A 16,276-nucleotide genomic window follows, 5' to 3' on the forward strand; every position below is an offset into this window, starting at 1 on the left:
ACTAAGAATTTGCTGTACGCCAGGAGCTGTGCTAAGCACATTATGTCTGTTATCTCTTTTAATCCTCCTAACACTCCTGTATGTAAGTGCTATTGGTATTAGACCCATTTCATGCATGAATAACATAAGATATAGGGGAAGAGAAATATTCAAGGCTACCCCGATTGTAAGCTGTACTGCTAGTATTTCAGTCACAGTTCCGATTCTAGAGACTGAGCTCTTGGCACCCCAGCTACACTAGTGATAAATGAGTGATCTTAACTTGTAGGATCTTAGCTTGTTACGGATCACTCTGAGATTCTGATTAAAGTTATAGAAACTCTTCAGAAAAATGCATCTCTCTTTCTCTCTCTCGTACACGTGCACGTGTGAGCACACACACACACACACTCACTGCATACCATTTCAGAGGATTTCTAGACCTCTTTGAAGACCATCTAGAGTTTTCTTGGAGTCCATAAGCCCCAAATTGTAGAACTCTCATTTCAGTATTTCCTTCAGTATCAGTGTGTTGGAAATCGGGTCGCTGCCTGTTTACGGAGCCCTGCTGTGCAAATGAAAAGGTTACCTGAGTGTGGAGAGTGACCTAGATCCTCGGACGCCCGAATGCCTACCAGTGGCCAGAGCAATGAATTAAGATAAGAACAGAGTGGACAAGGAGAGAAAGACCCAGGGCTCAAACCCACATGTCAGAATTAAGGAGCCCCGCCTTAAGGGGGTCTGTGTCAGGTTCTTCTAAGTCCCAAAAAGAGATGAGGGAGGAACGAATGGGTGTTGTAAGGATACATCCTAGAGAAAGAACCTCACGGAAGTAAGAACAGGACCTGTGGTAGGGCCAGAATTTTCTGAGCACGACATTGGACCAGAAGACTGTGCAGGTCCCACACAGCCATCCAGATGCTGGCAACAGGAACATGTGGGTTTGTCCCCCGAGGTCTTTCCTTGTCCACTCCTTTCTCATCTTTCTGACCTGCTTGTTCTTACTCCAGATCGCTTACCTCATCCCACAGAAACTCCTAGGTCTAAGTAAAACCTCTCGGTTTTTGTAAACTCCAATTTCTGCTTCCTCGTAACTTCAGGTTACCCTGACACCCACAGTTCTGACCTGACTTCAGGGCTTCTTTCTCATGTCTTTTTTCAACTCCTGTTTCCACCACCACCCAAAGGAACAGGGTTCGTTGCCCCATTCTTTCAGTATTTCCCAGTTCAAGAGCTTGATGGCAGCTCATGTTTTTTGCATGAGGTCATGCCACAGGTTTTTAACGAGCCTTACATTTGGCTGTGATTGTGACACATACCACCTTAATCCAGCCAGCTGCAGCTGGTGGCAGAGAAGGTAGGGGACTCCTCTATGGGACTGGACACGTCCATGCCAGGCGTGTGTTCCTCATTAGATGATGTGGGGCAGAGAATTTCCTGTCAATGTCCAGGGACAAACCACAGGACAGACCCTCGGGACAGGCTGCCGTGGGAGATGCCAGGACAACCTCCCACCCTTCACACAGGGTCCATCTACGACTGGGGGAAAACATCTGCATCTGACGTCAGCCCGGTGTGCCCCTCAGCTGTGCACCGTCCAGGATACCCGTGTCAAGGGATCTCTGTGTCACGCTTCGTGACACATCCTACCTCTCGGGACGTTCACTGGTTGCTCACTGAGCTTTTGAAGGAGGAAGTGGCTTAATGGGCACTGTGACACATGCAGTACAATAGAGTGACAGAGGTAGACAGGACTCTAAACACCATCTACTCTACCCACGCATTCGGTGGAGCGGGAGGCCGGGCCTGTGAGGAGCTACGTGCTCAGAGAGATGGACAGAGTCGGCAGTGGGGCCCCGATTCCCAGCCCACTTCTCCCTTTATCACACCTGTTCCCTCAGCCACGTTGGCTCTTCATTCCCTTGCTGTCACTGAGTGCCACCATTCTGTAGCAAAACAGAAAAATAGGAAGGCCTGTAAAAGCATCTCACACTATAAAGGTTCCATCCCAACTTGTGTACATCGATAGGGTCTCAATGACCATCAATATATGATTTATGGGAAATAGTCCTAGATTAGAAGACTCACTCTGTCACTCAGACATGAGAGCTAGGCTCTATTTCTTCTTCTGAGCTCTAGCTATTCGTTATGCCCTCATCATTTATCTAAAAAACATGAACGGGGTGTCTGCTATTTTCAGGCTCTGAGTGTAAAATCCTGTAGAACAATTGTTTTGTTCCTCAAAGAGCTCTTATACTCTAGGAGGGCAATGTAAGAGGCCTGCTGCCCCCAAGGGGTTATGGAGGCAAAGGAGGAGGGGGCAGTCAACTCGTGGCTGGAAGGGGGTCAGGCAAAGCTTGCCAGATGGACCCTTGAAATGTGAAGGCATGGTAGAGGAGTGGTTAGCCAAGCAGGGCAGGGGGCTGGGCAGGCAGATGAGGGAACGCATTGCGCATCTGGGGAAGGCACAGTATGGCCAAAGCAGAGCTCAAGGGGAAGTCAGGGTGGGAATGGCAAGAGATGAGGCGGGCAAGTAAGTAGGGGCCCGGTGACAAAGAACTTCAAGGGCCATCCTCCCTGTTTACCTATTGGCCATGAGTTACAAAGCCAGATTTTGATTTTACAACAGTTACTGTAATGGCTGCCTGGAGAATGTGTATCAAGAGCTGAAGACTGAAAGAATGGAAACAAGTTAGGGGCCTGTTTCAATAATTCAGGAGAGTGATGATGGTGTTCTGGCAATGGGACCAGAGAGAAGTGGGTATATTCTAGAGATTTTTAAATGATATTATTTAAAGGCCGTGGAGATGGATTGTACGTCCCTGGAGAGCAAGGCTGTGCGGGGAGTAGGAGGGGAAGAGGATGCAGCACATTCCCGACCTGGGTGGGGGTGATGGGCACTAGGAGGTTTCATCTGGGACATTTGCCCGAGGTTCTGATGAAACAGCCAAGCACAAAGTTCTGGTGGAAAACTGGACAGGAGATCCAGAACTCAGCAGAGAGGTTGGCTGGGAATACAATCATCAACAGATATAGGTAAGTGGTACTCAAAACAAAGAGTTACCCCAGAAACCTTTTCCAACTGCATGCACCATCCCCTTGAAATTCTCCAAAGCCTTTTCTCCCCAGCCCCAACCCCAGAAGGGCTCTCCACTCCCAATTCTTGAGCGTGTCAGCCATGAGTAGAGTTAAGTCACTAGCACCAGTGTATAAAGCGAAGGAGAAGAGAACAGGGGACAGCAACCTTAGAGACACTGACATTTAAGGGATGGGTTAAAGGAAAAGAGCAGTGATAGAACCTGAGGAGCATCCAGGGAGATGGACAGAAAACTATTAGCGCCAAATGTCCCAGAAGTCGGGAGAGGAGAGGATGTCACAAAGAAGGAGGTAGATGTGAAATAGACCCCAGAAGTGTTAACACTTTCTGCAGTGCCCACAGAGCTGTGACAGGGACCACATAAGCGTAAGTATATGCAGGTGCTTCCTACAATATAAAATAGTATACAACATAAGCAGTTATTATTATAACTTAAGACTCAAGTCAGCTGCCACTGACTCTAGGCATCCCTCCCTAGACCCTGCGGGCCTTCCTCCCAAGGTTCGCTCAACACCATGTTTAGCTGGCCTGCACCCAGGACGGATGCTATGTTTAGTTGCCCTGCGCTCCGCACCAGAACGGTGCCCAGCCTACAGGAGACAGGGAACACGTGCTTGCAGAATGAATGGACGGTTAGGATTGCGTCACTGCATTCCATGATTCTCTTCAAAATGGAACAGATCCCAGTTCAGATTGCTTTTTTTCAAAAATAGAACCTAATAGGCTTATTCCTTTTTCCTGGCATCTCCTTGTTGCTGTTTTATTTTATGCCCTCACAGCTTAGAAAAAAACCAATCAGATCCTTATAGTTATAAAAATTATTTCCAATAGAAAAAAATTATTTCCTACAGAAAAAAAGATACCTAAAAAAATATATCCTCCCTCTCATGACTTCCATTCTGCTGGGTGCCTTGTATCTCTCGAGAGCCCATGTTTGTTGTCTGATCTCCAGCATGTTCATATCCAAATCAATCTGAACTAATTTTGCAAGTAAAATGTTTTGAGAACTCACCCGAAGTGCTTTCCTAAATTCTAAACATTTAACATCTGCTTGGCTGGACTCAGTTCCTAGTCTTTTTAGTCTGCTTAAATCTACCAATTTGAATTGTCATCATTTATCATTTCAAAATCTCTATTATTTATTGCCCTTGATTACATTATCACAGGTGTTCTGTACTACTTATGTTTCCCTCAATTTTCCTGATATTCTCTTGTGAAATCGTCATATCTAATTTACCAGGGGGTCATTTCTACTCTTTCTCCAGATTCTGCAAACTTATTTCTGAATCTCCTCCTAGGTCTCGTGTGCATTTTTAAGGATGATAAACTCAAGAAGTTTCTCTTCCAGACTTGCAGATTTTCAGGGCATTTACATTTCGGAGACCTACTTTTTATGAGCAGATATTTTTACAAGGTGGTTCTACTAGTGATCTATTCTTTATTCTTCAGTGCTTACTCAGTTTTTCCAGGGCTGAAGATGAGCCTCCCCGTACTCAGAGCATGCACCCCTCCCCCCCTCCACCACCATGCTCCTAGTGTGCTTGCTCTTGGCTGAAGCACACAGGCCTTCCTCTTCCTCCTTTCACACCCAGCAGGGAGCAGTGAGGAGACCAGCCCCACCCTGCAACCTTTGGTCGGAGCCATCTATTGCTCTCAGCCTAACCACCCACCCCTTTCAACCTCAGGATAATAGCATGAACAAGTTTAAGAGACTCTCATGGGCTTCTGTGTGCACCCCGCAACCTACAAAGATGGAATGGGTTTCTCTCTCTTCCGGCAGACATAGAGTTCAAGGCAGAAGAAAGGTCAAAACAGTAGAGCTGCACATGCCTTGCCCGGATGATATATGGACGCCTGTAACTGTACTCCAACCCCAGCTCAGCTTTTATTAAATACCAAAAGCCCAACACATTCATATAGGCAGAGAGATCGATACCTATCTGAAGTCTCAGGAGCAGGCAGCGTCGGACCACCCCTCTTCCATGTTAGGAATTTATTCACCCCCAGATCTTCTGATGTCCCTATCTGTTGATGCCATGCTCACAGGAGAGAGAAGCTTACTTACCGGGTTCGGGTCAAGAATTTCGAGACCAGTCAGCGAATTGTCAGGAGCAAAGGGTTAATACAGACATGGACATTGGGGAAGTTACTATGGACCATGGAGCCAAACTAACTTGTACCTATTGCGTCCTAAAACATGAGCTCTTACTTAGAGAAAATATTTGTTGCTCACCCTCCCACATCTCTGCCAAAGGGTTTCAGTCCTCCCAACTGATATGTTTTTCTCCAGCAAACCTCTTAAACAGCCTTGTCCTTGGTCAACAGTGGAAATAAAAACTCTTGGGCTGCTTCACTTCTTTCAGTCTTTGGGAAAACAAAGAAAAAGAACAACTTGGAAAAGCCATCAGTTAAAATTCTGGTATGCAAGTAAGATAAGATATGCAACATCCTGAAGCCTCACTTTGGTTATTTATAAAGCGGAAATAATTATATCTGTCTCTTAGGCTTGTAGTGAAGCCTGAACGACACACCTAATGTAAAGCAAAGAGCATCTTGCCTAGAAAGAGCTCAATAAACACGAGCTATAATTATGTATGCGTGTATATACGTTATCTTTCTTTAAGATGTATTGCTTTGCCAGGAAATACGCCAACAGGATCACCCTAACCTCAGTAGATAAACAGCTGAGTTTCCAATGAACCCACATTGCTTTATACTAGAATTAGATCATTAGTATACGTAGTAAGCATAGGTCCCTGCGTGGTGTTGAAGTATCTTATCGGTTGGAACCCTGGTTCCACCTCTCTCTCTGGGTCCTTCAGCTCTCTCAGGCCTTCTGCTGGACCCCAGACCCCCTCGCCTCTTCTATGCCTGGTACCCAAAGGTCCATAATGGGTAAGCAATTTAGTTGTGCCTGAATCTTATCGGAGGGCATTCTACCAACCTAAGGGAAACTACCCATCTGGCAGAGGCACTCTCACGGTGGAAAATTACTGATCCACACTGAACTATATAAAAATCCATTCGTAAAAATCCTAAGAAGAGCAAACACTTCGCCTGGCAAGTTCTTCAGCAGGGTCCTTGTCTGGCAGGAGCAACCACCCTCACTAGGCACCAACCAAAACGCCAGCCCTGAGCGGTGACAAATCTGGAATTCTCTGGCAGATGCCAGTCCAGGGCCGACTGCACAAAGGGGACCCTTCTTACGAGCTCAGCACTGACTCTGAACACACGGAGAATTCGTTTTGGCTGGAAGGGAAAAGCCAATGTGGAAAATACAATCTGATGGACAGGATTTGAAATGAAAGCCACAATACGGCCCCAGCTTCCCGGGCCTAAACCCTTACCGGCAGAAGTATAAACACTGCTTGGAAGCTGAGACCAGGACACAATACGATACCACAGCAAAAGCTCAAAAAGTAGCAAGGGGTTGGAACACTGAAAGACTAACTCTTATTTTCAAGCTGTGAATCACCGGGCTCTAAATAGAGAGGAAAAGGTGTATCAGCTACCACTGACCTTGCCTTGTCTGTGCTGAGAAACTCTCCTACGGCCTGCAGCGCTGTCTCACAAAAAGATGACTAAGACAAGTCCTGGCTTTTGAGGTGTTTGTCCCTGGTGGAGGAGGCTGGCAGGTAACTAAAATACCAGCCTTACTATGGAAAGTGCCAAAAGCTGAATAAAAGCAAAAAGCAGCTGGAGCAGATAGCTCTAATCTCCAGGGGTACGTGAGGGTCCACGCAGAAGAGGGGTCAGCCCATCGGGTCTTGGAGAGACAGCGGGGGGGGGGGGCGGGGGCGGTGGAGGAGAGCTCACGAGGGAGAGAACGCAGCGAGCACAGAGCCGGCTCAGAGGGGGAAGGACGGGGCGTGGCAAGGAACTGGCTCAGTCCGGTGGTGGCAGCCTCCCAGCCAAGTGGGGGCGGGGACTGGGAAGGAGCTGAACATCCAGGAAGATTGGCCTTGGCTCCCTGGGCCTTTGGAACATTTCAGATCTGCTTTTGAAAGGAAAGTCTCTGCCACGGGTGTCAAGAATGAACTGGAATCAGGAAGAGAGTTGAAATGTGTATCTTTGCATATGTATTTTTTTTTTCCTTCTCTGCTGTTTGAAAAAGCGATCCCAAATGCAAATTGACAATTGTCTGGTCATTACAGGCGGCAAGCACCTCTTCCTGGGTATGTATTTACTCTCCATAGCAGGGATTCTCCACCGTAGGGGATCCCTCCACCCTGGCTGGTCTCATTCCACCTGCCTTGGGGAGGCCACAGCAGACACCTTCTTGCCAAGGGCGCCCCACAAGCTTCCCCCACCTCTAGTCCAAGGTGGCTTACGCTCTCTGCTGAATCTAGCTCACTCAGTGTGGGGTAGAGAATGGCCGTCTGATGGGATGAAAAAAAGGTGGTGTGATAAAGGTGATGCAAACAGAAATCCTTCTACTGCTTTGCAGGCCCTATCGGCCCAGATCAGCTTTCGTCTAGACATTTGCTCTCCCATGTGCTCCTGGCGCTCGGAAGGCTGACCTTCACCTTGAAGGGGGCATTATTACCACTGCAAGTGTACAAGTCCCCACAATCATGCATGGTTTTGTCTCTGCTGGTTTTTTGTTTGCTTTACTGGGCTTCCTCAGTGAATTCCAGATGCAAATAGAATTAAAGGAATAATTCTAAAGGGATGTTATTAAGAACTGAGCTTTTTATACTTATCATAAAAACACAATCTCATGCCTTTTTGCTAAAATGGAAACTTCTGATGACAATTTAAACATGAAATATCCAGCAGAGACAAACCATGATTATTTATAAAAGGCTCTATCAAGAAATTATTTACTTCTTTAGGCAATTTCCGCTTTGCTTGTGATTTAAGTCCTAAGAGTATATGCATCTAGTTACTCACACAAAGTTAATGGAGCTGTTTCTCATTATGTTTTTGATAGTACAGCATGTCGAATCTGACTCTCATCTTACTTTTCCTAATTATTTGTCAGCTTTCCTCACCTGTGTTTTATTTCTTGCAGAGCTTTTTCTCATTTCATAAGGAAGGCAACCTATGGAGCCTTCGATGTGTTTGGGCATGTTCTTTAATGCTGGAGGCCTTGTTCTGGACCAGGTGCTGACCACCCAGCTTACAACAGTAAGAGGACTAATTTGTAACTGTCTCCTGCAGAAGCTCTTGTCCGGGGCTACCAAATACTGTCCTTTGCACCTGATTCAAAGAGGCAGGATCTCGGTGGGACCTGTTATACTTTCTCAAAGTGCCCCTAGTCATCAAACCGCGTCTTTGTCTCCACAGTGTGGAAGTCATTGTGCTCTTCCCAGCAATCAAATTAAAAAAGAAGCAATTGACTATAGAATGGGTCATTGGCCAGAAACTCGCTCCTATGATGATGACAGTGAGGAAAGTTCTGGAACAGCACTTCAGACTGAAGAGAGATTTAGGAGAGATGAAGCCAGGAGAGTATCTGTCATTTTTCCAGCACACTTTCAAGTTGGATGAACACAGCTGATCTCTTAATTCCCAAACCAGTGGATTTTAAAGGGCAAACAGTCCCACTGCAATACTGAAACAGACCGTCCCCGGTGTCCTCTTCAGCCCCTGGTTAAGATGAGAGTGTCTTGGAATCAACACAGTGGTAAAGAGAATACATCTTCCACCAACCACATGTAGGGAACCGACACCTCCTCGATACACCGCAAACTGTTCCTACCGTATAGAGTCCTAATGGAGAAATAAACCTGTCACATAAAAACTTCATTCCCAAGAAAGCTTTATTATCCAACGAAGGGGGAGAGGGTGGAAAAGAGAGATGAAAACTAACATTTTCTGAGCATTTCTACCTAAATGCCAGGTACTTCCTCTGTTATCCCTTTTATTTATTTTTTTTAAGATTTTATTTATTTGACAGAGAGAGACAGCCAGAAAGGGAACACAAGAAGGGGGAGTGGCAGGCAGAGGGAGAAGCAGGCTTCCCGCTGAGCAGGGAGCCTGATACGGGGCTCGATCCCAGGACCCTGGGATCATGACCTGAGCCGAAGGCAGATGCTTTAACAACTGAGCCACCCAGGCGCCCCTGTTATCCCTTTTAATCCCTAAAAAAAAAAAAAAAAAAAAAAACTTGTAAGAGGCCCTTATCCCATTTTACAGAAAAAGAAACTAAGCTTCAGAGAAGTGACCTAAATACACCAAAGTCACACAACTCCTAAAATGTCACGTCAGGTTCCAAATCCTACACTCCCTTATATCAAAACCCATCTTCCCTTCAAGGAGCCACGCTGCCTAATTTTAACTTGTTGCAAGTCATTCGGTATTGGGTGTATATTCTAAATAAGAGAAGAGGGTGGTAAAGACATGGAGCTAGAAATGCCCCAGTTTTTCACATTATTGGTAAGAGCAGTATTCTAGATTATTGAGGATAGGCTACAAAGTAAAACTCATTTATAGCTGGTGCTCAAAAACATTACATAATCATATTTTTGCAACAGCAGCAGAAGTAAATGTACTTTCCTTAATATGTTCTGGTTGTACTAACACTGAAATTAGACCGTGGGTGCTGAGCATGTAGCAACTAATGAAAAGGCACCCAAGAGCTTTTATAGAGAACCAATCTGGGGACAAAGGCTTTGCCACAGATTCCTATAGTAGGAGAAAAATGCCCCATGAAGGCCTGGGGACAAGGGGTGGGGAAGGTGGGGGCCAAAGCAAAGGAATTCAGAGATAAAACTTTCACCTTTACATCCTGTCAAATTATATAATCTGACTGTACACAGGCAAATTCCCCCGGAACTTTAGGAAATCAAGTGTGTGTGTGTACTTGTACTCCAGTCCTGTTTGCCCTCTAAAGAAGACTTACCTAGATTGCACCCAAGGGCGTGGCCCATTTCCAGAAGATCAGTTGATGTTGAATCCCAGAAAGTAAGCAATAAGAGCTTGGAGAGCAATATGCTAATTAATATTCACCAGTATCAGTAGAGTCTTGGGAGGAACAAAAAAAGATTTTGCACTTGACCAATGTTATGCTGTGGAAAAAAAATCCCCCCACCATCATGAACAGGGTGGGTCACCCACTCTCTAAGGAAATCTTGTGGCCTCTGAGGATAACCCTGTTATCAAGAACCACAGTGGTGACCATCAAGCGCACATTCAAGTAAATTTCTTTTCAACCGTCATTTTCCTAGAATGGCAAATCTCCCATCATGTGTGTATCTACTTAAAGTAATCACCATATTAGACATTCCCAATGAAGACCAGGTTTGTTCCACATATTTATTTGAAGTCAATTGTTTGCAATTGCTAACACTTTTTCACACACACACACACAAAATGGCAAAAAAAAATTTACTACAAAAGTCTACAGAAGAATACTGAGCAAAAGGCTTCAAGGAGATTCTTTTTACCTTGGTCTCCTCATCCGTAAAATGGAGGTAATAATACCCTTTGTTGCCCACCTCACAGAAGTATTGAAAGGCACTTTTAGAAAATGTGTCAGTGAGCAATACAAGGCATTTTAACCTGGCTCAGCTCATAAAATTGGCATGGCATAGTATGGAATTAGTCTCAAGTGATAGATAGTCATGCCAGCAGTGAAAAAAAAACTAAATAAGAAATTGTAATAAGGAAAAAAACTTAGCGGCATATTGAATGTTGAAGCTAGAGGAAAAGCAAGGGCGGAAGACGAAATAAAAGCACATTTGTTTCCTTTTCTTTCTTTCTTTCTTTTTTTAATCCCTTGATCCCATACCTTCTAACATGCTGTGTAACTTAGTTATGATCTTTACTGGGCATAGTCTGCCTCCCCTGCTAGACTGCATGCTCCCTGAGGGCAGGAACACTAGGCAATCTGTTCACTGATGTGCCCCAAGCATCTAACGCAACACCTGCACCTGATGTCTCAGTAAATATTCTTCAACAAATGAATGTATAATGTGATCATGATGCAAGGCTCCCAGTGCACCTTCAAGAAAGAGACTGATGGAAAGTATTTCTTTGGGCCAGTTCCTTAACAAACATTCCTGGGAAAACCCGATGGCTGCTTTCTTTCAGTCAGGACTTCGTGATCACCAAGAAACCTGGGATTGCTCTGGATGTGGCGAGATCTTCAGGAGCTGGGATTTTGCTTTCTGAATGGTGCCACACCAGGTTTCGTTGTGAATCTTTGGAGTAAGAGCACTTCAGTCATGCCTCGCTCACACCACCTGCTGCTTCTCCCACTGGGCAGCACACCAACACCCCCTCTTTGCTCCTTCACCTACAAGGCCATCCAACTCCCCCACGAGTCGTCCTCTTCCTTCCCTGGGGCCTGTCGATGCTTTTTCCTAAGCAGGATCCCACCTACTTTTCCTAGAACTGCTGTCTTTTATCTACAGGCACTGAGCTGGGCGGCGGGGAGGAGGTTGCTGTGCACGGCAGTCCGGACTTCTCAGTGAGGCCAGGGAGCCCCACCTGCCTCTCGCCTCCGGGCGGGAAGGAGAATGGCCTGCCCATGCAGCCGGAGCCAGTTCTGGGATCCTGCTCTCCTCCAGCCCTGCTGAAGAAGTTTGTGTTCCAAAGCCTTGCTCCTCACCAACGTTTCTGATTTAACTCATTGAATTTTAGAGCTATTAGAGACTTTAGAAACCAAATTCAGCTCTCCCATTTTAGATGAGTAGAAACTGAGCCCAGAGAGGAAAATTGACCTGGTCAAGATCACATAACCAACAAGTCAGGCAGGGAAGCCTTTCCCACCTCAGTCACTCCTGTCCCTCTGGGGCCCGGAATGTCGGCAAAAGTCACTTTCGTCTGAAGAGTGAATCCCAACAGTATTGTCAAAGTAGCAGCAAAAGAATGCATACATTTGTAGGAATGAATCGGATTTTCATAATTTTTTGAAATGCCTCTATCCAAATAAATCCAGTAGTAGTAGTTACTTGATCTATTAAAAAAAAAAAAATACTCTTTTTTTTCCCCCAAAGGTTTTCCTAGCCCGTTGCTTTAAATAACCTGTTCTCCCTAATGTATGTGAAATATGGTTTTCATTCACACACTTTGCTGCTATACTCTCAATGCACAATGTAGTCTTGTAAAGTGTGATTAAACTCAAAATTTCTTGATATAATCATTAAAACAAATGAGTGTCTACCTCAAGAGATGTGACTAAGTTTTCCAAAATTCTCATTATGGGTTAATAAAGTTAGGTTTGGGGAGAGGGGCACATAGATGAAATAAAGTCAGTAAACAACTCCGAACAAATGTTTTTGCAAAAGTAGGTTTATAAATTGGTGTCACTGAGAGTGTAGGGGTTGCTTCTAAAGTCTGAATTGGCAGATTAAAGGAGACCAAAAAATGAGAATGTTCAGACCATGGTATTCTAGAGTTGAAAGGCCGTGAAGATGTATTATCTAGTCCAACCATTTTCAAAGTGTGGATAAGAAAACAAAAGCCCAGAGCAGGGACTGGCTTATCCAAGGTCAGTGAGGTCTGCTGCTTCCCAGTCAGGTTCTCACTTTATCAGAGTTTTCACACAGGGTGGAAAAAGAAAGGAGTAATAGGGTAAGACCAGAGAGGAGCATGGAATTTTCAGGAAATGTCATGCGTTCCACCCAACCAATAGGAAAGCTGTCAAAGTGTTTCTGTCAATTCTATTTAGCTCTGGCAAAAGAGTAAATGGGGGCGCCTGGGTGGCTCAGTCATTAAGCGCCTACTTTAGGCTCAGGTCATGATCCCAGGGTCCTGGGATCGAGTCCCGCATCGGGCTCCCTGCTCGGTGGGAAGCCTGCTTCTCCCTCTCCCACTCCCCCTGCTTGTGTTCCTGCTCTTGCTGTGTCTCTCTCTCTGTCAAATAAATAAATAAAAATCTTTAAAAAAAAAAAAGAGTAAATGGATCTTTCAGATTCAGTGGGGGGAAAAAAGTGTAAGCAAAGGCTGGGTAAGCAAGCAGCTTCTTTGGAGGCAAATTTATTTCCAGGGATCAAGACAAGGCTAGGGAGAGATTGCCCATGGGAAGGAGTATGAAGTTTGCCAAAGCCTCTACCAGAGTCCTGAAGTGCATTCTTAAGAGACTTGCCTCTAAGTCAGGGTTCTAAACCCAGAGGCTTCGGGCAATGTCCGTAGACATTTTTGGTCGTCACAACTGTGGAGGGGGCCGCTACCGGCATCCAGCACCTGGAGGCTAGGGATGCTGCAAAACATCCCACAGTACACAGGCTAGCCCCAGCCCCTGCAAAAAAGTACCAGCCTCAACTGTCAAGAGTACCAAGGCTGAGAAGGCTTCGTCTAACTGTTGCTTGTCCATGAGTTGTCTGCTCAGATGCCGTATTACTGAACCAAATGCTCCCTTCCAAACCCAGGAAATCAAGTAACAATTCTCAGGACTCATCTTTCTTCGGATCTTTAGATTTTTAACCCTCCCCTCCCCCCCCCCAAAAAAAATCCAGATGAAGAGGAGGCCAGCAGAACAAGAAACAGCAATTTCAATAAAAATACTTAGTGCTGAAAATACATGCGTAGGAGAGACTATTTTCCATGCACTTATATTTTCCTTGCTCTTTGTTGTCGTTCCACCATCCTTGGTAAATTTGTTTTCATTTTAAGTGTTACAAGCAGTTATTATGTATTCCAGGCAGGGCTCCCAAGCTGTGACAATTTAAATGAGGGAGGTTTTTTTATAAGGAAAAAAATGATAAAAGTATAAATGGTTTGTTGAAACACTGAAGAAAAGCTTACCTCAGAAAGCAAAATGCTTTTATATGTAGTCTTAATATTAATCCAAAATGAAAATGTCCTTCACTTCAAAAGGGTAAGATTTGGCAGCTATAAGATATAAAAGGGCAAGGATATGTCCCCTCCACATTTAAAAATGCACATCTCCTGAAAAGGCTTTGAAATAAATAAAATATAAGAAGCTACAAGTAATTTTTAAAATGGCTTAAATCTTTTACACGTTCCACTCAAAGGAATAGAAGAGCTCACAATGGCACAATGGAAGAGCAGAAGGGACCTTGGATGAAGGATATGAAAACTTGGGTTCTAATCTGGGGTCATTAACATTCCCCATGGCCTTGGGCAAATTGTACTTCTTATGTGTTCCTTTACTCTCCAATTAACTAATAATAATAATAATAATAATTAATAATAATAATTGCCTCACAGACTTCATAAGGCTGTTGTGAGGCTCAAAATGCATGTAAATGTAAATGCCAGCATGTAGCCTCCCCACCACCCCTAACCCCGCACAGCACCAGCACCGAAGACCCCTTTCTCTTTTTTTTTTAAGATTTTATTTATTTGTCAGAGAGAGAGTACAAGCAGGGGGAGCAGAAGGCAGAGGGAGAAGCAGGCTCCCCACTGAGCAGGGAGCCCGATGCGGGACTCGATCTCAGGACCCTGAGTTCATGACCTGAGCCAAAGGGGCAGATGCTTAACCAACTGAGCCACCCAGGCGTCCCTTTTTTCTTTTCTTTTTTTTTTTTTTTACCATAGACCCTTTCATCAAAATGAGGAGCAGCCAACACTGGCAAGCTAATGGGGTCGGATCACACCCAGAGCCATGACAAAGGAGAGCTTTTGATGGATTACTTACTGCACACGTTAAAATTTCCTTTTTTTAATTAAAAAGACATTTCTATAAGGTGAGGAATTATTGGAGTAGAGTGACTATGGCCTAAATAAATGTCTTTATAGAAAAAAGTCCTGACAAGGTGTCATGCCCCTGAAACCAAAATGTTAAATGTTAACTACCAAAGAGAAAAATCTGCTTTCTTGAAACTTCCAACAAGCTGGCAAATGAGCGAAAGAGTTAGCAACAATTCCCAAGGGGCCAACCAGTGGAATTTATTTACTTTGAAAAGTAGCTCGAAATCTTATTGGTTATGTCACAGCATTAAAGGAGACAGGGACTATGTCTTTGGCTTGCAGAGGGGATGATACAAACAGAAAATTAATATTAAGGGAAAGAAAAGAAAAAGCAGCACTAGATGGTAAAGTGGCATATCCAAAAAGGAGGAGAGAAGTTTCTGGAAGTTGTTATTTTGTTTATAAGCCTCTGGTATGTTTAATGCAAAATTTTACGGAGGCAACAAGATGGCAGATAAAGGAAAACCAGTAGATGTAATTTATTGAGGCTCTCAAAGGGCTTTTGATGAAGTGCTACACAGAGACTGTTAAGGGAACTTGCCAACCACTGGGCAAGGGGTAAAAGGCTGTCAATCATGAGTTAAAAGTGAGTTAAGAGATAGAGGGGGAATGAAAGAATAAATGACCAGCTCCCAGCATGGAAAAGAGTTAATAGTGGGGTCTCAGCAATTGGTGTAACTGTAGTGTCCTCCAGGATATTTATTAACACCCTTGAAAATGAACTAAATAATGAGGAGCTGAAATTTGCCGACTAAACAAAACTATTTTGGTTCCCTAAATCTATACAGATGGATGTGAGAAACACAGAATCCAAACTCAGTAATTGGGTAAAACAGTGGCAGATGAAACTCAGAGCAGACAAGTGCAAAGTATTGCATTTTGGAAGTAGCAATTTAAATTACTCATCCACTCGGGTGAGTTCTGAATTAGTTCTACACTTACAGGGAAAAGATTTAGGCTCAAGGAAGACATCTTAATGAAGATGTATGCATGATGCTCAGTAGGGTTTTAAAAAAAAAAAGAAAGAAAGAAAGCAAATACACTATTAAATTGCAGTAAAAATGAAAGTGAATGTATGCCAATGTTGTTACAGAAATCAATGGTGCCCGCTTGTTCTACATTCAATTAAAATCACCTTGTTTCCAAAGGAAGATGGTAAAAATAGAAAGAAACATCTGATAACACCCAGGAAGCTCATTACAGGTGGTGGGGACAGGCAAAATCTCATATGGGAAGTATTTAAAGTTATCAATTATTAATAATTTGAATGAAGTGAAGATGAACATAGAGGGCACATAGGTTTTCCATAAAGGTAAAAACCTTTATTAATGTTTTTGCAACTTAGATTGTACGGAGACTAGAAACCGTCTGTAAATGGCATCAAAGATAAATTGAATTTTCTTCTAATAAGAGATGCTATGTGCTGGTAGGGGCCTCAGTTCTGCCTCATGAGATCCAGTCTGTCTTCTTACTTCTAGTTGCCATTTGTCATTTGTTCAAAGATGGGAAATAAGTAAATGTATGTATTATAAAGTCTCATAAATATTATTTCAAATACCATTTGCAAATTATTTAGCTCTTCTTCCAAGCCCAGAA

The 16,276-nt window shown here is 44.0% G+C and overlaps 1 protein-coding gene across 3 annotated transcripts in view; it reads right to left on the bottom strand.

The window, feature by feature from the left end:
* LOC144379040 (uncharacterized) overlaps positions 1–6,659 on the bottom strand; it is a 126,233-nt gene extending 119,574 nt beyond the window's left edge. For 2 of the 3 annotated variants that reach the window (XR_013441075.1, XR_013441074.1), the window contains exon 1: positions 6,596–6,659. The gene's annotated coding sequence lies outside the window, so the exon portion shown is untranslated. The remainder of the gene's footprint in view (positions 1–6,595) is intronic. The other variant, XR_013441073.1, reaches the window with a different exon arrangement.
* Between the last annotated feature and the right edge of the window lie 9,617 nt (positions 6,660–16,276).

The sequence above is a fragment of the Halichoerus grypus genome, chromosome 9, assembly GCF_964656455.1.
Source record: "Halichoerus grypus chromosome 9, mHalGry1.hap1.1, whole genome shotgun sequence".
Taxonomy (NCBI): Eukaryota; Metazoa; Chordata; class Mammalia; order Carnivora; family Phocidae; genus Halichoerus; species Halichoerus grypus.